The 18,712-nt window shown below is 39.6% G+C and overlaps 1 non-coding gene across 1 annotated transcript; it reads right to left on the reverse strand.

Annotated features, from left to right (window-relative positions):
- Nucleotides 1–9,779: 9,779 nt before the first annotated feature.
- LOC125103409 (U6 spliceosomal RNA) lies at nucleotides 9,780–9,883 on the reverse strand. The gene has a single exon (XR_007128405.1). It is a non-coding gene; the product is annotated as a U6 spliceosomal RNA (small nuclear RNA).
- Between the last annotated feature and the right edge of the window lie 8,829 nt (nucleotides 9,884–18,712).

Here is an 18,712-nt window from a genome sequence, read left to right on the forward strand (position 1 = left end):
AGAGTATATTTTACATCTCTGTGTTCTGAAATAGTACCCCTTGGGTTGTTGCCTCCCTCTATATGCCCTTTTTCCATTCTCCCACTCCACTTTGGTCCTGCAGCTTTGAAAGAGAAACGTTCTTGCATTATTTCAGATAAATCTTCTACACCCCCACTTTCTGGGAAGTGCTGGCAAAGTCAAAACTCTTACACTCTTTTATCTCCCCATGTAAACATGGCTGAGAACTCTGGCACACCCTTTGACTTTCCTAAAAGCCATGGAAGGTTTTTTATATATCTGTGGTCACTGTGCTCACCACTGCACAGTGGAGATAGTGCCATACTGATGCTCTTTGTCACATGAGGGGGGAAAAGGGGTTATACCAGTAGGATGAGAGGATCGAGCATTTTCCACTGATTTTGCCTAATTATGGGAACGGTCCTTGAGTTTTCAACAGTACTCCTGCAGCTCCTTCCTTCATTTTGTTCAAATTGGTTCATATTGTTCAAATTGAGCCATTCTGCCTGTTGCCAGCCATTCTGGTTAGCCTTCATGAGTTCACTGCCTAAAGGTAATGGTTCTTAAATTCGGGGCCTCAATATCCCTTTATAATCTTAAAAGTTATTGAGAACCCCAAAGTGATTTTGTTTATGTGCGTTATAGCTATTGCTATTATATCTATTGCTAATGTGGGTTATAGCTATTGCTATTATATCTATTGCTATTAGATGGGAAAACTAAGAAAAGAAAAAATGTTTATTGATTGACTCATTTAAAATAAAAATCATAAATCTAATACTACATGAATATAACCTGACTTTATGAAAATTAACTATATTTTCCAAACAAAAAATTTTTGCAAATCTCTTTGGTGTCTAGATCAATCAAAAAGAGAGGGCTACTCATCTGTGTCTGATTCAATCTGTTGTGATATGTTGCTTGGAATTAAAGTAAATGCAGAAAATCTGCCCTCACACAAATATGTATGTGGAAAAAAGAAGGGGCATTTTATCTTATTTATTTATTTTTAAAATACTTTATTTATTTAAGAGAGAGCGAGCGTGCATATGGGGGGAGGAGCAGAGGGAGAAGGACAAGCAGACTACATGCTGAGCCCAGATCCCCATGTGAGGCTCAATCTCAGGACCCAGAGATCATGACCTGAGCCCAAACCAAGAGTCAGATGCTTAACCAACTGAACCACTTAGGTACCCCAAGGGAGGGGTAGTTTAATAGTGCTTTTAGATAATCATGGATATTCTTCTCTGATACTGTATCAAACATCAAGAAATGGTAATTTCTTTAGAGTAACAGGATGAGATCTTAAACCCCATGGATGAACTTTCTTAATTTACTCTTTCTTTAAAATCTGTCCTATATTTTGACTATGTCTTCTTTTTTTGCAGAATCACACATGTATCATTTGGAACATATTAATTAATGGAGTTATATAAATCTTACGACTATTGTAAGATTTCATTATTTTATTTATAAATATAAATATATTAAAATTATCTATAAATGTTATTTAAATGTTATATTTTAAAATACTAAATAGTATGTTAAAATATATATTACATCTATATCTTGCCTTTGTTACTATCACCACCCATCTCATCAGAAGTCTTAATGGGTTAAGTGTCAAACTCAAAATGACCAAAATTCTAATCTTCACTTTCACTCTGATTTTATCATTGGTATCAGAAACTGTCAGTTGTTTTTCCTGGAGTAGTAGGATCACTTCAATTCATTTTTGAGAAAATGTCTGATAAATGTCCCAGTGTTCTGAATAATATAGCTTGTCTGTCAATCATTTCTTAAATGAAAATCATGTTCCCTGACTCTGACTCAAAAAAGATCACATTTTTCCTGAAGACAGCCAGCATATTTTAGCAAGAAGTGCTTTATGCATATTTCTCATTTCATCATACTTAATAGTAAAAAGATATGTATTTAGGGTTTAGATTTAATAATATTAATTCGTTTTATTGTTTCATCAGAAACATTAAGCAAAATTTGATTTTTTTAAGGTTTTATTTATTTGACAGAGATCACAAGTAGGCAGAGAGGCAGGCAGAGAGAGGGAGGAAGGGAAGCAGGCTCCCCGCTGAGCAGAGAGCCCGATGTGGGGCTCAATCCCAGGACCCCGAGATCATGACCTGAGCTGAAGGCAGAGGCTTTAACCCACTGAGCCATCCAGGCGCCCCTTGATTTTTTTTTTTAAATGGCAAGGGCACAACCGTGAGGATAGAATCACTACTAGCATAGTCTGAGTCCACTGCCTTTGAGTCTTGCTCAAGCACCAGAACTTTTAACCTGGTCATTTTTACACTCTTGAGTATGTTCACATAATGTAAGCAGCAAATAATATGGATATTATAATGAGAATAATTTTTAGATTGCAGACCCCTGAAAGGGTGTCCAGAAACTTAGAGGTCTGGAAACCGCATTTTTTTTTTTAAAGATTGTATTTATTCATCTGACAGAGAGATCACAGGTAGGCAGAGAGGCAGGCAGAGAGAGAGGAGGAAGCAGGCTCCCTGCTGAGCAGAGAGCCCAATGTGGGGCTCAATCCCAGGACCCTGAGATCATGACCTGAGCTGAAGGCAGAGGCTTACCCACTCAGCCACCCAGGTGCCCCCGAAACCACATTTTGAGGACTGATGCCTAAAAGTATCTTTTTTCTTTTTTTAAGATTTCTTTATTTATTTGAGAGAGAAAGAGAGAGTGTGCACAAGGGTGGAGGGAGAGGGAGAGAGAATTTCAAGCAGGCTCCCCATTGAGCATGGAGCCTGACCTGGGGCTTGATCTCACTCCCCCCAGATAAGGACCTGTGCTGAAACCAAGAGTCAGCAGCTTAACCACTTGCTGCACCCAGGTGCCCCCCCCCCTTTTTAAATTTCTTTTCAGTGTAACAGAATTCATTTTTATGCACCACACCCAGTGCTCTATGCAATATGTGCCCTCCATAATACCCACCACCTGGCTCCCCCAACCTCCCACCCCCCACCCCTTCAAAACCCTCAGGTTGTTTTTCAGAGTCCATAGTCTCTCATGGTTCACCTCCCCTTCCAATTTCCCTCAACTCCCTTCCCCTCTCCATCTCCCTATGTCCTCCATGCTATTTGTTATGCTCCACAAATAAGTGAAATCATACAATAATTGACTCTCTGCTTGACTTATTTCACTCAGCATAATCTCTTCCAGTCCCGTCCATGTTGCTACAAAAGTTGGGTATTCATCCTTTCTGATGGAGGCATAATACTCCATAGTGTATATGGACCACATCTTCCTTATCCATTCGTCCGTTGAAGGGCATCTTGGTTCCTTCCACAGTTTGGCGACTGTGGCCATTGCTGCCATGAACATTGGGGTACAGATGGCCCTTCTTTTCACTACATCTGTATCTTTGGGGTAAATACCGAGTAGTGCAATTGCAGGGTCATAGGGAAGCTCTATTTTTAATTTCTTGAGGAATCTCCACACTGTTCTCCAAAGTGGCTGCACCAACTTGCATTCTCATCAACAGTGTAAGAGGGTTCCCCTTTCTCCACATCCTCTCCAACACATGTTGTTTCCTGTCTTGCTAATTTTGGCCATTCTAACTGGTGTAAGGTGGTATCTCAATGTGGTTTTAATTTGAATCTCCCTGATGGCTAGTGATGATGAACATTTTTTCATGTGTCTGATAGCCATTTGTTTGTCTTCATTGGAGAAATGTCTGTTCATATCTTTTCCCCATTTTTTGAGTTTGGGAAGTTCTTTATAGATCCTGGATATCAGCCTTTTGTCTGTACTGTCATTTGCAAATATCTTCTCCCATTCCGTGGGTTGCCTCTTTGTTTTGTTGACTGTTTCCTTTGCTGTGCAGAAGCTTTTGATCTTGATGAAGTCCCAAAAGTTCATTTTCGCTTTGGTTTCCTTTGCCTTTGGAGACATATCTTGAAAGAAGTTGCTGTGGCTGATATCGAAGAGGTTACTGCCTATGTTCTCCTCTAGGATTCTGATGGATTCCTGTCTCATGTTGAGGTCTTTTATCCATTTTGAGTTTATCTTTGTGTACGGTGTAAGAGAATAGTCAAGTTTCATTCTTCTACGTATAGCTGTCCAATTTTCCCAGCACCATTTATTGAAGAAACTTTCTTTTCCTTTAGTGTAACTGTGTCTTTGACTTCCTCTTTCACTTGCTTTTGAGTAACATAGCAGCTCTTCAAAGGAGGTTTCTCTCATCCTTGCTGCCAGCCATTTTTCTAGATGCCAAGACAAGGTTGGTTACTGTTGCTGTGTTACTTGAGATTGGTACAGCCCATTTGCATGGTTGATGAAAACCTTCAAAAAGCCATGGAAGTAAGGTTCTGTTTAAGGTTCTGTTAAGTAAGGTTCTGTAAGAATTTCATGGGAAGATATAATTGAAGTATTAACCCCAGGTAAGGCCTGACCCATTATGACAATAAAGTGTCTTCTATGCAGTGGCTTTCAGGAAACATTTATTGGACTAAAGAGTGGATTTGTTACTCCATTAGTCTCTCTTCTATCTGATTCTATCCAGCTGCAGTACTGAAATCCACTATATTTAGATCAGGTGACGAGGCCTCTCTTTCATTCAGTCTGTATCCAGTATGTCTGAAGAGAGCTGTTTGCTCAGTATTCACAACTTAGTTTTGCATTAGTTTTTAAGTTGTAGTTCTATCCTATTCTCTTTGTCCTATCTACACTCTAGGTATAGCCCTACTGTAAATCTCAGCCTGCTTTGCTATGACCTTGAGGCCTCTACCACCTTTCTAATACCCACTACTATTAGTCCTCTGGATCTCTCAGACATCCAGGCTGAAAATACTGTCCTCACCTGTTCTTATGTACTGCCTGTGACATCTCTGCTAGGAGGTCAGCATTTCTGAGTATTAATATCTGCCTGAATGCAGCTTGTTTGGACACAAACTTCTTCTGGCCTCCCCACCTATTCTGGGGATGGCTATAATAGATAGATTGGTTTATGTGAGCCTAATCCCACTAATTCCCCATTTATTTACTTCCCCACTGGTCTCTTCATATTAGTTAGGGACCTACAAGTCATCATTTTATTTTATCTTCACAATCATCATTTTCATCATCATCATCATTTATGTCAATATTACAAGCAATTCTAAGAAAAGCCCTCAGTGAATCTGAGCTAATTTTTCTCCTGAACACCCAAATGACCTGATGAATCTGCAAATTCAAATAAACTCTTCAGTATTGCTTTTCAGTAGGCATTAATCCCATTTTCTGTACTCTCCTTCCACTGAAGATAGAACTACAGAGAATTAAGCTGTTGGGGGAAGATCATGGGATCAGGGTCAAGGTATCTGTGGGATATCCAAGAGCAGTAAGATAATTGTTAACATATACTTTGTGCTCTAGATATTGGATTTGACCAGAAATATATTGAAGTCATCAGCATATAGATTATAACTGAAACATGTAGAAGGAGGACATTGTTGAGAGAGATAATTTGCATGGGAGCCTAGAACTGAGCATGGATGTATATGAAATTTAATGGACATTCAGAAACATAAGGTCCACAAAGACACAGAGATAGCATGGTCAACTCTCTTTCAATAAATGTTATTGGTAAATCACTAAGCATTCATTCAATCTTTATCAAACCTTGTAAAAGACCCTCAAGGAGGAAAAAAAAACCCCTAAAAATTAAAATGAGGTAGAGCAGAATTTATAGGATTTTTGTGACCCACACCGTTGCATATTCTGAAGCCATTTCAGTATTTCTAGGCTTTTATCAGAAAAAGAACATCTTGTTTAGAATTGAGATTAAACAGGGTAAGGATAAAGAGAAGGCTATTAAAGTTAACAGTACAAAGGGTCCAAAAAAGGAATAATAATGAGCCTGAAGAGTTGGCAAGTTATTTTACACTCTTTGGAAAGAGATAGTTAGTTAAGACTGGTTAATGAGTTAAGGAGAGCTGGCTGCCTCTGGCACAGTCTGGGATCCCTCGCACCTGTAGAAGGGGGTAGGATGGGCGCTGTGGTTTAGGGAGGTAGACCTGAGCAGACTGGGAGCCCTTTACCATAGTAACTGCAACATCTTAGTAGGGATTACTTTAGTCATTAGCCTCAACAGTGCTTGACGCCTTCTCAGTACCAGGACCATTGAAGGAGAGACTTTGTGTTTGCTAACTTCCATCTGCCACTTCCTAAACTCAAATGGACTTACTGATATTACCCGTTTTTAGAGACAAATCATTAGACCACACCAGTGAAAACAAAAATAAAATCTCACAGTATTTATAATAAGGATAACATAATGGAATTGGCTTGGCTGGTATGATGATATCATTATAATGATAGTTCTCATTTGAGTGTTTCTAGATGCCAAGTCCTGGGGTAAGAACTTTATGTGCATTCTCTCATTAAATCCTTACAGTCCTACACATAATCTTCAGTTCTGAAGAAAAACAGCCCCCAAACTTACATATTCAAATATATTCATTTTTAATGTTGATTGTCCTTACATGTATAGGTCAAGGTAATTAATACTGGATTTGTTTAGGCTTTAATTTGTTTGGTTGCCTCTATCTGCAGTTGCCAGCTTGCATGTCAAAGCCTAAAACTTTCTTTTTTTTTTAAGATTTTATTTATTTATTTGAGACAGCATGAGAGCGAGTGAGCATGAGCAGGGGGAGTGGGACAGGGAAAAGCAGGCTCCTCACTGAGCAGGAAGTCCAACTCGGGGCTTGATCCCTGGACCCTGGGATCATGAGGTGAGCTGAAGGTAGCTGCTTAATCGACTGAGCCACCCAGGCGCCCCACAAAGCCTAAAACTTTAGTTTGTGGTTGACAGAGATAACTTTTCTTTTAGTTTAGTTTAGGAAGACTGTACTCCCCTAAACCTTATTTGAACCCAACCCCAAACTTCATTTCTTTAAAAGCTTTGCACTGTGGTGTTCAAGTATTTTGAGTCTGGCTGTTTTGAAGACATTTGTGATTCTATAAAGAAAAATCGCTAAGGAATCACTAAGTCAGCATTCTTATAATGGCAATTTCTGGTTACATTTCCTTAGTATGCAGAGGATTAGTTCCTAGGAGAAAAAAAAATGCTACTCTTTTACTTTATTCCATAAACTTGTCAAACTCAGAGAAGTACACTTAAAATGGCAAGTACTATTGGTAAACTGTGTGGATTTCTATTTACAGCTTTTTATTTTAAAGAGCTATAATCTTTATGGTTTTGTTTTGGATTCCTTTATATATTGCTTTGAAAATTAAAAAAAAAAAAAAAAGCTAAACAACGGTGTTGCATAACCAAAGTTAACAAGAGTGAACATGACTTGGCTGTGTTAAATCTTTGAAAACCATCTCTGTTTTCACAAGTTTCTCCATTTTCATCCAGTGTGTGCTCCTTTTCCCATAGGCTAGTCCTCATGATTTATTTGTGATCCTACCCAGCCTTCGTCAGATGTCTGAGAGGAAGGGGCAGGATACAATTGTTATCCTCTGTAAGGATAGCAGTACACTCTCCCTAAGACCAGAATTGATGGATATCTCCAATAAACAGAATGACTTTTGAGGGACCAGTTTCTTTTTGATCTCCTCATCTCTAACTATGGCATGTGAGGCATTTTGTTGGCTTTTTTTCGCTCTTTATCCCACAACATGTGTCTGTTGCTGAATACTGGGCATGCAGAAGACAAATCTCCATAGAACTAGGCAGAAAATTACCAGATGATCAAGAAGTTCTAAACTGACTAATTCCTAGGGCTCACATGTAGTTTGTGATTGGGGTGAAGGATGGTCCATCTCTGAAGCTGGTGTAGCAAGTTGATCTAATAAGACCATCAAGAGTCATGTGCCACCTGTCCACCAAGCATCAGTTCTAAAGGCTGAATATTATGCTGTAAGCACTAGAAAATGGCAAGTCCCCACGTATTTATATTCCTCTTGGCCATCCTATCTGATTCTTCCTCTCCCATCTGTGCATAAATGGGAAAAAAAACAAAGATGACAAGCTGAGCTGAGTTCCATGGTTAATTCTGAGCTTCCGGAGAAGACCTAAGCAAGGCACAAGTGGAGGCAGTTTTGTGTGTCCTGAAATCTACATGCCACACCTCCCCAATATCTCTAATCCTCACCCATGCTGAGAGCCACGTGCAGGGTCATCCAGCTGGTGAGAATAAACAACCATTCAGGGCTTTTGGCTTTCTGAGTGTGTGAGTCACGGGGGGGGGGGGGGGGGGGGGGGGGGGGGGGGGGGGGAGTGCTTCCTGGAGTGTAAAGAAAGATAAACACATGGCAGCTCTCTGAAGCCTGTTTCTGGAAACCCAGCAGGAGGGAACAGATAGCCATTGTTCAGAGCCTGTAAAGTGTTGTGAGACTGCAGTGGGAAATGCATACTTAGGGAAGACCAGACTTTTGATGGATCAGAAATTGAAATGCTTGTAATTAAACTGGAATTAAACCAGTGGTGACAGTGGGTTTTTTGGGTGAAAGGATATAGAGGCAAGAGAGCAAGAAAACAGGACTCAAGATCAAGGAGTTGTCAGGTTCTGTTGAATCAGGAATTCTCATAACAAAACCAAACAAAATACTAGAGAAAATCTGATTTCTCCTGGAGTAGATTTGACTGTGTTCATGAGGAAAAAAAAAAAAAAGGGATTGCTGAAGTCCTTTTGCTAGAAGTGAGTCTACAACTGTATTCCTACGTGGCAATGGCCATCTTAGCAATCTATACATATAATCACCAAATTGTGGTCATTAAGAAACCCCGTCATAACAGCTTTCTGCAGAAGCTCGTTCATGCCTTAAGCCTTTTTAGATTCTGCACATCTGTGAAAGAGCTCAGGAAATGACCTAAATCCGGCACTGCATTCACATGTGAGTAAAAGGTATCCTGCACTTGAGGCCCTGCATATCACAAACCCAGGATAAAGGAATTTTGTAAGGAAACACAGGTGACCTTACTCTGGACCCAGCACTCAGCCCCGACACAGGACAACCTGGAACCCTAGACATTCCCGCTGGGACTAACCTTGTTCAGGCTCCAGGGAAATATCCATGCCTATCTTGTGCCCTATGTCCTAGGGAAAAAAAAAAAAAAAAAAAAGGTGGTATCTCCGTCTCTGTTGCTGTTGGAGAAAGAAACCACTTTGGAGTGAAGGCAGGGTTTGAACAGCAGAAACCCTCGAGTATGAGAAAATATACTGAGTGATTTATCAAGTCCCTCCTTGGAGATAATAGAAACGCATATTCATTCTTTCCTAATGAAGTGTGCTTTCCCAGTAGTGCTGAGCAGCCATTGTTCTGCCTCTTCTTTGGGTCCTGATTCATGGTTCGAGAGATTACTCCCAGGCTAGACGAGTGTGCTATTCATAGCACTTGTATATGGTGGCTGTGGAATATTTTGCATAGTACTTTGAATTTTTTAGTGTATAGAGTATTTACTATATTACTATTAAATTTCTATATGCATTACATTAGTCATCCAAGTATCATTGGACCACCAACGGAACACAGAGATGTGCACAATAAAAATTAATGTGCTTGTCTTTGATAATTTGCTAACTTCCAGTCATATAAAAGCCATAGATTTGGACATATTTCCAATTTTGTCATTATGACAGTGATGTATGTCAAGGTCAGAGAATAAAACATTTTTTACAGTGTGTTAGCTTGATTTATAACTTAAATATTGAGACAATACGGTATGCTGGCCTCTGATTTTACTCTTTTTTTTTTCATTTTATAGGTGTTGAATAGTTTATGAATCAGTACAGTAGGATTTTTTAATATGCAGAAAACATGAAAGAAACATGGAAGGCTTCACAAATTTGTGTTTCATCCTTGCACAGGGAACGTGCTAATCTTTGTATTGTTCTGATTTTGGTATATGTGCTGTTGAAGAGAGCCCCGCAATTTTACTCTTTTTTTTTTTTTTTAGATTTTATTTATTTATTTGTCTGAAGGAGAGAGCGATAGAGAACACAAGCAGGGGGACTGGCAAGCAGAGGCAGAGGGAGAAGCGGTTTCCCACCGAGCAAGGAACCCAATACAGGACTTGATCCTAGGACCCTGAGATCATGACCTAAGTCAAAGGCAGATGCTTAAGGAACTGAGCCACCCAGGTGTCCCTCCAATTATACTCTTGAGTCCTTCAGCCCTTACTCCTGGGCCTGTCTGCTCACATTTGACCCAGTACTATCCAAGTGACCAGAGTTAGGTGACCTGGCTTATTAGTAGTGACCTTTCAACAAGGAAAAGAAGTTATGTCATCTTAGCCTGAAAATATCTTACTATTCACTCAGAAAATATTGTTACATGCCTTTGGTTCTGGTAATGTAGTTTCTTTTCTTTTTTTTTTTTTTTTTAAAGATTTTATTTATTTGTTTGTCCGAGAGAGCAAGGGAGAGAGAGTGAGCACAGGCAGACAGAATGGCAGGCAGAGGCAGAGGGAGAAGCAGGTTCCCTGACGAGCAAGGAGCCCGATGCGGGACTCGATCCCAGGACGCTGGGATCATGACCTGAGCCGAAGGCAGCTGCTTAACCAACTGAGCCACCCAGGCGTCCCTGTAGTTTCTTTTCTAAAGAGGAATTTCTCTTCCTGAAAAAAGTCAGTCATTTTTATGTTCTGCCTTCTTACGTTTTGTCACTGAAATTTACATTTCATGAGTTGTAATATAGAACACGTGCAGAATAAATTCTGGTCTTATACACAGAAAGACTTAGGGAAACCTCACTTTTCAAAGGTCACTGCTGGCTGTCCATGACACTGTGTAATAACTTCACCCCTCATGTAGTATTGCCTATGCGTTATGTGGGGGGATGAAAAAAATGGGATGTCACATTAGTCTGTTTGCCAGTATACACATAGCATCCACAAACATATATGATATATATGTTTGTAATGAATTTACTTCTGTAAATAAACTGTAATAGAGAGAAGAGATGTAACAAAATATGTTAAAACTACTTTGGGAGCTGATACAGAGCCCAGGAAAATTTTTCTATAATAGTATAAGTAAAAGCCATCTATTAGGGTAAATTGCCCAGAGCAGAGAGAAGATAGTGGTTTGTCTTCGAGAACAAATGACAAAGATAGGACGACTTCCTGAAGCAAAGTCCTACAGCTAGGATGGATAGTCTATGCCTCCTGCTATTCTTTTTTATTTTATTTTATTAATTATTTTTTTAAAGACTTTATTTATTTACTTGACAGACAGAGATCACAAGTAGTCTGAGAGGGAGGCAGAGAGAGAGGAGGAAGCAGGCTCCCCGCTGAGCAGAGACCCCCCCCCCCCCCCCCCAATGTGGGGCTCCATCCCGGACCGTGGGATTATGACCGGAGCCAAAGGCAGAGGCTTTAAACCACTGAGCCACACAGGCGCCCGTTCTTTTTTATTTTAAATGCACCCGCACTTAGACCTGAGCTTCCAGGTTCCACAATGGGAGCCCCTACCTTCTACTTTACATAGAGGCCCAAAACTATTTGGACCTGCCCTTCTGCTTGATTTTGTTCTTTGTTACTTCTTAACTAGTCTTAGGATAAAGACCTGGGCCTTTTCTTCTGAAGGAAATTTAAGGAATCTCAAGTAGCTCTTTGAAACGAAGCTCAATAACCCTTGCCCTTAAAACCATAATATAATTTCTGAAGATTGTTTCTTCCAGACATGCTTGGAAACGTAGGATAAACCACTTGGAAAGTGATAAATCTTAAGATAGAATATAATATTTGGCTTTACAACAGACACATGAAAAAGTGCTCCACATCACTCGGCATCAGGGAAATACAAATCAAAACCACAATGAGATACCACCTCACACCAGTCAGAATGGCTAAAATTAACAAGTCAGGAAATGACAGACGCTGGCGAGGATGCTGAGAAAGGGGAACCCTCCTACATTGTTGGTGGGAATGCAAGTTGGTGCAACCACTCTGGAAAGCAGCATGGAGGTTCCTCAAAATGTTGAAAATAGAGCTACCCTAGTAGTGTCAATCGCACTACTGGGAATTTACCCTAAAGATACAAATGTAGTGATCCGAAGGGGCATGTGCACCCAAATGTTTATAGCATCAATGTCCACAACAGCCAAACTATGGAAAGAACCTAGATGTCCATCAACAGATGAATGGATAAAGATGATGTGGTATAGATATCTACAATGGAATATTATGCAGCCATCAAAAGGAATGAAATCTCGCCATTTGCTACGACATGGATAGAATTATGCTTAGGGAAATAAGTCAATTGGAGAAAGACAACTATCATGTGATCTCCCTGATATGAGGAAGTGGAGATGCAACGTGGGGGGTTTGGGGGTAGGAAAAGAATAAATGAAACAAAATGGGATCGGGAGGGAGACAAACCATAAGAGACTATTAATGTCACAAAGCAAACTGAGGGGAGCCAGGGGGAAAGGGGTAGAGAGAGGGTGGTGGGGTTATGGACATTGGGGAGGGTATGTGCTATGGTGAGTGCTGTGAAGTATGTAAGCCTGGTGATTCACAGACCTGTACCCCTGGGGCTAATAATACATTATATGTTTATTAAAAAATTAAAAAAAATTTTTTAAATGTCTGGTTTTTCCTAAACATGTGTGAAGCATATTATGTCAGTAAAGTAAGTAAAGTCTGGCTTCTGATTAACTTAGTGACATTAGATTTATTCATAACATCCAAGATGCTTTAAAAGAAGTTTAAGATTGATTATATTTTGAGAAAAATTTGGCAGTTCACATCATTGGGAGATAATTATAAACACCCTTCTTTAAGTGTCTTATAAACCAGACTACTGATTTCCAGGATGCCATCGTCTGTGTCATAGAGAGAACATCATCGGTTATACTTCTTTATTATTTTCTTATATCTTTTGTTTGTTTATTTCATAAAGCCCTTTGGATTGAAAATCCCATTGTAGAATTGTCAAAGTGGAAATGATCTTTAAATAAGTTATTTGTTAACTGTTGTGATTTTTCCTCTTATTATAAAATTAGAATCATACCTAAAAATGAAAATCAACATGCATTTACATTATTTCCTCCTCTTCCAATTTCAACCTATGCCTCTATTTTCTCTATGCCTTGTGTCCTTTTCTCTTTAAATTGTAGTGTACAGTCTTTTACTTTTTGATTCTCAAATACGCTTGTCTTTTTTGGGCTTATCTGTCCCATGCTATTTTGTAGGCATTTCTATTCATTTTACTTTTTTCAGCTTGGTTTGGTTCTCACATTCGGAATTCATCTGCAAGGGTCCCTTGCTTTCTAGTTTCCTTGTGTTTATGGAAATCTGCATAATTGCTTTATATGTTTGATTAATGGGCCCTCTGCCAATTCCATCCCTTCCACTCCTTGCCTCTTCACTCCCACTATCAGTGTGTTTTTACTCATGACTTAAATACAGCTATCGAAGTTAATTAATCTGCTTGACCATTTGGTTACCCTTTTGGTTCTTTTCCCTTTCATCTCAAAACCACACCAGATTTGACAAAACTACCAAAGTACTTCTATATTTGCCTCACATATGATTTTGTTTTCTAACTGCATGTCTGTAGTGATCTCACCAATCTTCAAATTTTGTCTTCTCTTTTCTCCAAAGAGTTATCTTCACTGTTTTCTAAGTGAAAGTGATTTTTCTAATCAGACTCTTCTCAGACCGTGCCCTTCCATGGTTCCATTTGGGTTTTGGAAATGAATCATGTAGACCTCTCATTCTTCTTTAATCCTCTCACATACTGTTCCAGTAAACAAATCCCTGCTGAATTTTAATTGAGACCCCTTTCCTTCATCCTGGGAATGGAGTCAGAAGAAAAGAAATGGCCCTCGGCTACATTTTTATTTGGAAGATTTATTTATTTTTTTTTCTTAAAGTGAGGCCTTATCCCAATTCAGTTATTTCTCCCCACTCCTCCTTTCAGATAAATTTTCCATGTGTCAAGCCTCCAGCCTAGACCAATACCACCACTCATCTATGGTTTCTAAAACTCCAGCTACTACCAGTGAAGAGCTCTAAGTGCTACAGATGCCCTAGCTTATCTCCGGTTACTCTGTTTGCTAGATGTTCCTTATCTCTCCAGTTAGCGTGTAAATCCCTTTAGAATAAGAGCTGAATGTTTCTATGATTGTCAAACCAAATGCCACATCTAGTGGGTGATAAAATCCATTTAGAAAGTTTGACCCATGATAAAAATAAATCAAATATCAACAAAGAGAAGATATCACAGTGAATTACTCATAATAAGCATAAGAGTAAGCCAAGATATGGAAACAATATAAGTGTCATCAGTGAATGAATGGATAAATAAAATGAATGGATGAAGAAAAAATATGTGTATATATATATATATAGGAATAATATTCCTATGACAATATGGACGGACCTTGAGGCATTATGCTATGTGAAATAAGTCAGACAGAGAAAGGCTAATCTATGATCTCACTTATATGAGGTATCTAAAAAAACAAAAAAATATGAACTCATAAGTACAGAACACAGATTGGTGCTTGCTAGAGCTCAGGGTTGGGAAATGGAAGAAATGGGTAAAGGGGGTCAAAAGACACAAATTTCTAGTTATAAAATAAATAAATCATAAAGAATGTAATGTACAGCATGGAAAATCTAATTAATAATACTGCATTGCATATTTGAAAGATGCAAAGAAAGTAGCTCTTAAAACTTCTCATTGCAGGAGGAAAATTTTGTAACTATGACAACTGACGATGATGGTTGTTAACTAGGCTTGTCATGGTGATCATTTCACAATAAATACAAATACTGAACAATGATGTTGTGTACCTGAAGGTATAATTATACGTCAATTATACCACAGTTCCTAAAAACAGAATTTAGAAATGGGGGAAGAGTAAGAATTGTTTTGGGAAACATTTTAGTGTTTCCCCAGTGGGTCATGACCAGAATTTTGAGAAGCACAGCACTACAGTGGAAGAGCACAAGAGACACCTGGTATTTGGTCATTTAGTTGTTAAAAAAGAAGAGCGGAGGAAAGATTTGGAAGAAGCCTATCCATGAAATTCTGAGGGTCTTCTGTGGCTCTTGCTATTTGATCCTTCAGTCTGTGTGTGGGTCTCAGCAGTCTCAGGTTGCTTCATTAGCCTGATAGAGGACCTCTTTTCCTTGGTCAGAACATTTGGATGAGCCACAAATTCCCTAAGGGAATTCATATGTTGATGTAAGCCTCATGGTGGACACAACCCATAAACCCTGCTGTGGGTTTTCTATCTCCCAAATGGGAAGTTAATTATTATTGGCATAAACTGCTAAGTTCCACACCCTTCAATTTATTTTAGCAAATATTCGTGGAACACCTCCAGGATTGCATGGACTGAAGATACAGAGTTGAATCAGACATAGGTTACACCCTAGAAGAGCTTATGATTTAATACGGAAATTGACAAACTGCAGCTCACAGGCCAAATCTGGCCCACAGTTTGTTAGTGTAAATAAAGTTTTATTGGAACTCAGCCGGGCTCATTTGTTTGCAAAGTATTGTCTATGGCTGTTTTCACGCAGCTATGCAGAACTGAGTTTTTGCAACAGCAACCAGATGGCCCACGGGGCTTCCGTATTTACTGAAAAATATCTGTGAAAAAGTTTGGCAATCTCTGATCAATACAACATCAAAATTTAAGATAATACTTTTTTCTATGGCATTTCCATATACAAAAGCAGCAGGTGTATCAGGAACAATGTAATATTTTCTTATTTTTATGACTAAAAAAACATAGATTATTGGTCTGATGGGGCAACCTTAGAAGTATCCAAGAAGTGACCCTTTTTGAAAAGCTGGTGAGAGAAAAACATAATCTTAACGAAATGCCATTTCATGTTTCTCTCTCTTACGCATACATAACCACCCTGCCCAGAGACTTGGATGTCTGAATACAGGACCAATATTGTCACAAAAATTACAGAGCTAAATCAGCTGATTATTAGGTCAGAGATCACCAAGGGCCTCCCCATTAGCTGAGGAGAGTTCGTCTTATGCTTGGCTCTAAAATTTTTGAGCAACATTAATTGAGAAATTAACTTAATTTCACATTAAAATCTGTGTATCTCAATTCTTTTGAAAAATCACATTTGGCAGGACTAGGCCTCCCTTCCTGGATGACGAAAGCTCGCTGGGGCTGAAGAGCAGCTTCTGTCTTTGGACACAACAGACACACTCCAGATTACCCCAGTTTCTCCTGCTCTCAAATATTTCCCTGACTCAAGATTGTCAATTGCCATTTACAACAAACTTACATTGCTGTTTTCCTCAGTAAAGAACTTTCTCTGTAACTATTCTCTTTTACAAGTAGTACAACAAGATTAACCAAAGATGATTATGTTTTAAAAAAACTCTTGGGGGGTGCCTGGGTGTCTCAGTCAGTTAAGCAATCTGCCGTCTGCTCAGGTCCTAGTCCTGAGATGGAGCCCCAAGTCAGGCTCTCAGCTCAGCAGGGAGCCTGCTTCCCCCTCTCCCTCTCCCTCTGCCTGCTGCTCCCCCTGCTTGTGCTTTCTATCTCTGTGTCAAATAAATAAAATCTTTTTAAAAATGTAAAAAAATTTAAAAATGTCTTAAAAATAATAAAAAACTTTGTTATGTATTTAATATGCAAGCAAAGGGTATGTAATCCGCAGTCACTTTACTGACCTATGTTCTCTCTTAGCCCCTGTGGAAATGATGATTTAATGTCTTACACCCATAAAAAAAAAAAAAAACCAGAGCTGAAAAGGGGCCTGGAGCCATGATCTCCAAAGAGACCCCAGGTAGTGCTTAAGAGAAACTATAGAGGTTTGGAGGGAAAATACTAGAAGTTACATATTTGGTCTCCTTTTTAATTTGTATTTTATATGTTTTATATATTTTGTAAGTTTATAATATACTTATAAAGCAGTACATATACATATACATGTAACTTGATGGATATTCAAATATATTTTAGTGATTAAGGCATGTGATCAAACTAGCTTACAGACTTTAGTTTTGGGAACCTGGAGAGATCTGGGAAATCATCACATCCAAGTGTTCCTTTTACCAATAAAGAATCTGAAGCCCCAGAAGCTGAAGTGATCTGGTCAAAGGCACAGACATGTTAGCAATATACCGCACGCCTACTTTCTTAGCAAAGGCTTACATGAGAAAATGAGACCGATGCGGTGATAAGTAATTCCGCTGGAATAGCTGGGTGATTTGTAGGAAACGGTCAGACGTCTCCTCCAGCAGAGCACACATTTCAACTGGTGGTACCTAGAATAGTTTCTCTTTTTTGGTGAAAACTGGCATCTGATCAATTTCCCCACCTCCCGTAAAGGCCGCCCCTGTGGCCGCATTCTCATTGGCCAGCTCCCACTGGCCCTCATCTGCCTTCTTTTCCTGTGGAAATAAAATATAAGAGCAGGAGAAAGGACATATTTGGTAATGTTACACTCCTCAGCTTCCTGCTCAGGGCTGTCTCAGCTGCAAAATGTCAAGGGAAAAAATATCCCTCCAACTTGGAATGAATTCCAGACAGACCCTGATGCCTGCAAATTTGTCAGAGGGAGCCAAGTCCAGAAAAGCAGAACATGAAGAAGGTTCATTATTCGACTTCAAGAGACGCTCACATAATCAGACACTCTGGTATTTATGATTTTCCCCATTTCAGATGGTCTGTAGTTCACAACATTCCCCTCCCTTTACCGCTGATTCTGAGCTTCCTTTTAAATTAAACCTCAACAGTTATAAAAAGACTCTCACATTACTTGTAAGCCGCAAGCACTACTGGGAGACACTGTTCGTACACGGCTGTTTGGGGCTGGAGAAGGACAGCTCTTTTTGATTATTAGTCTGGGAAGGGCAGACCAGGAAAGCAGACTCACTTCACCTTGACCACGCCACCGTCCTCATCCAGTTACCACATCTGTGCCAAGACCTCCTGCCATTGACAGCATTTGATACAATGATCTGTACTAAAAAGCAGTTATGTTATGCCATTGGCTTGTTTTTTCATTTGGCTTTTATTTTTATGGGTGGGGGCACCAGGAATAACCAGAAAGTCAACCAGAAATATCCTGATACTCCCGGCTTGTGAATATACCAGCAGCACTGTTTACAAGGTCGAGTTTGGGGGGATCTTAGTCTTTTCCTGGCATTCAACACATTTTCTTTCTCTTTTAAAACCATTGCCACATGCTGGTGAAAAGGTAAGGAAACAGAACTTGTCATCCAAACCTCATTAAATGGCTACATACACATTTTCCCTTTGGCTTCTTGTTCTTCATTTCTAAATGCCATGGCATTTGTTTCTACTCGGTCACCCAAAGTCCTTATTTGGGTCCTCCAATAGGCATGAAGACATCCACATGGCAGTTTTAGCAAGCAGTGGAAGTGCCCACATGAGGAATACGGTGTTCGGTCCTTACATGTGGTCTTGATGAATAAGGGTCTTCTTTGCCCTCTTCCGAAACCGTCCAGCATCTCAATACTGGTTTTACTCTTCAACAGTCTAAGGTTTGTGCTCCTTCCATGGTGATCAACTGTTAGGTCATAAACATTAGATTGTGGCATCACTGGCTGAGTCAGTTGGGAGGAAGCTGGGCTGGAAATACAGTTGAAAGTCTCTGTTGACAGATGCCTTCTTAATCATGGCCTGCGTGGGGAAAGGAAAACTGCTGGGCCCACCCCCGGCCTTGATTCACAGACCTGGACTGCTCTGGAGGAAGCTGGGAAAGCCCATCCTCGGGGAATACCACTTTGCCCTCCCC

Source organism: Lutra lutra, chromosome 6 (genome assembly GCF_902655055.1).
Source record: "Lutra lutra chromosome 6, mLutLut1.2, whole genome shotgun sequence".
NCBI classification, from domain to species: Eukaryota; Metazoa; Chordata; class Mammalia; order Carnivora; family Mustelidae; genus Lutra; species Lutra lutra.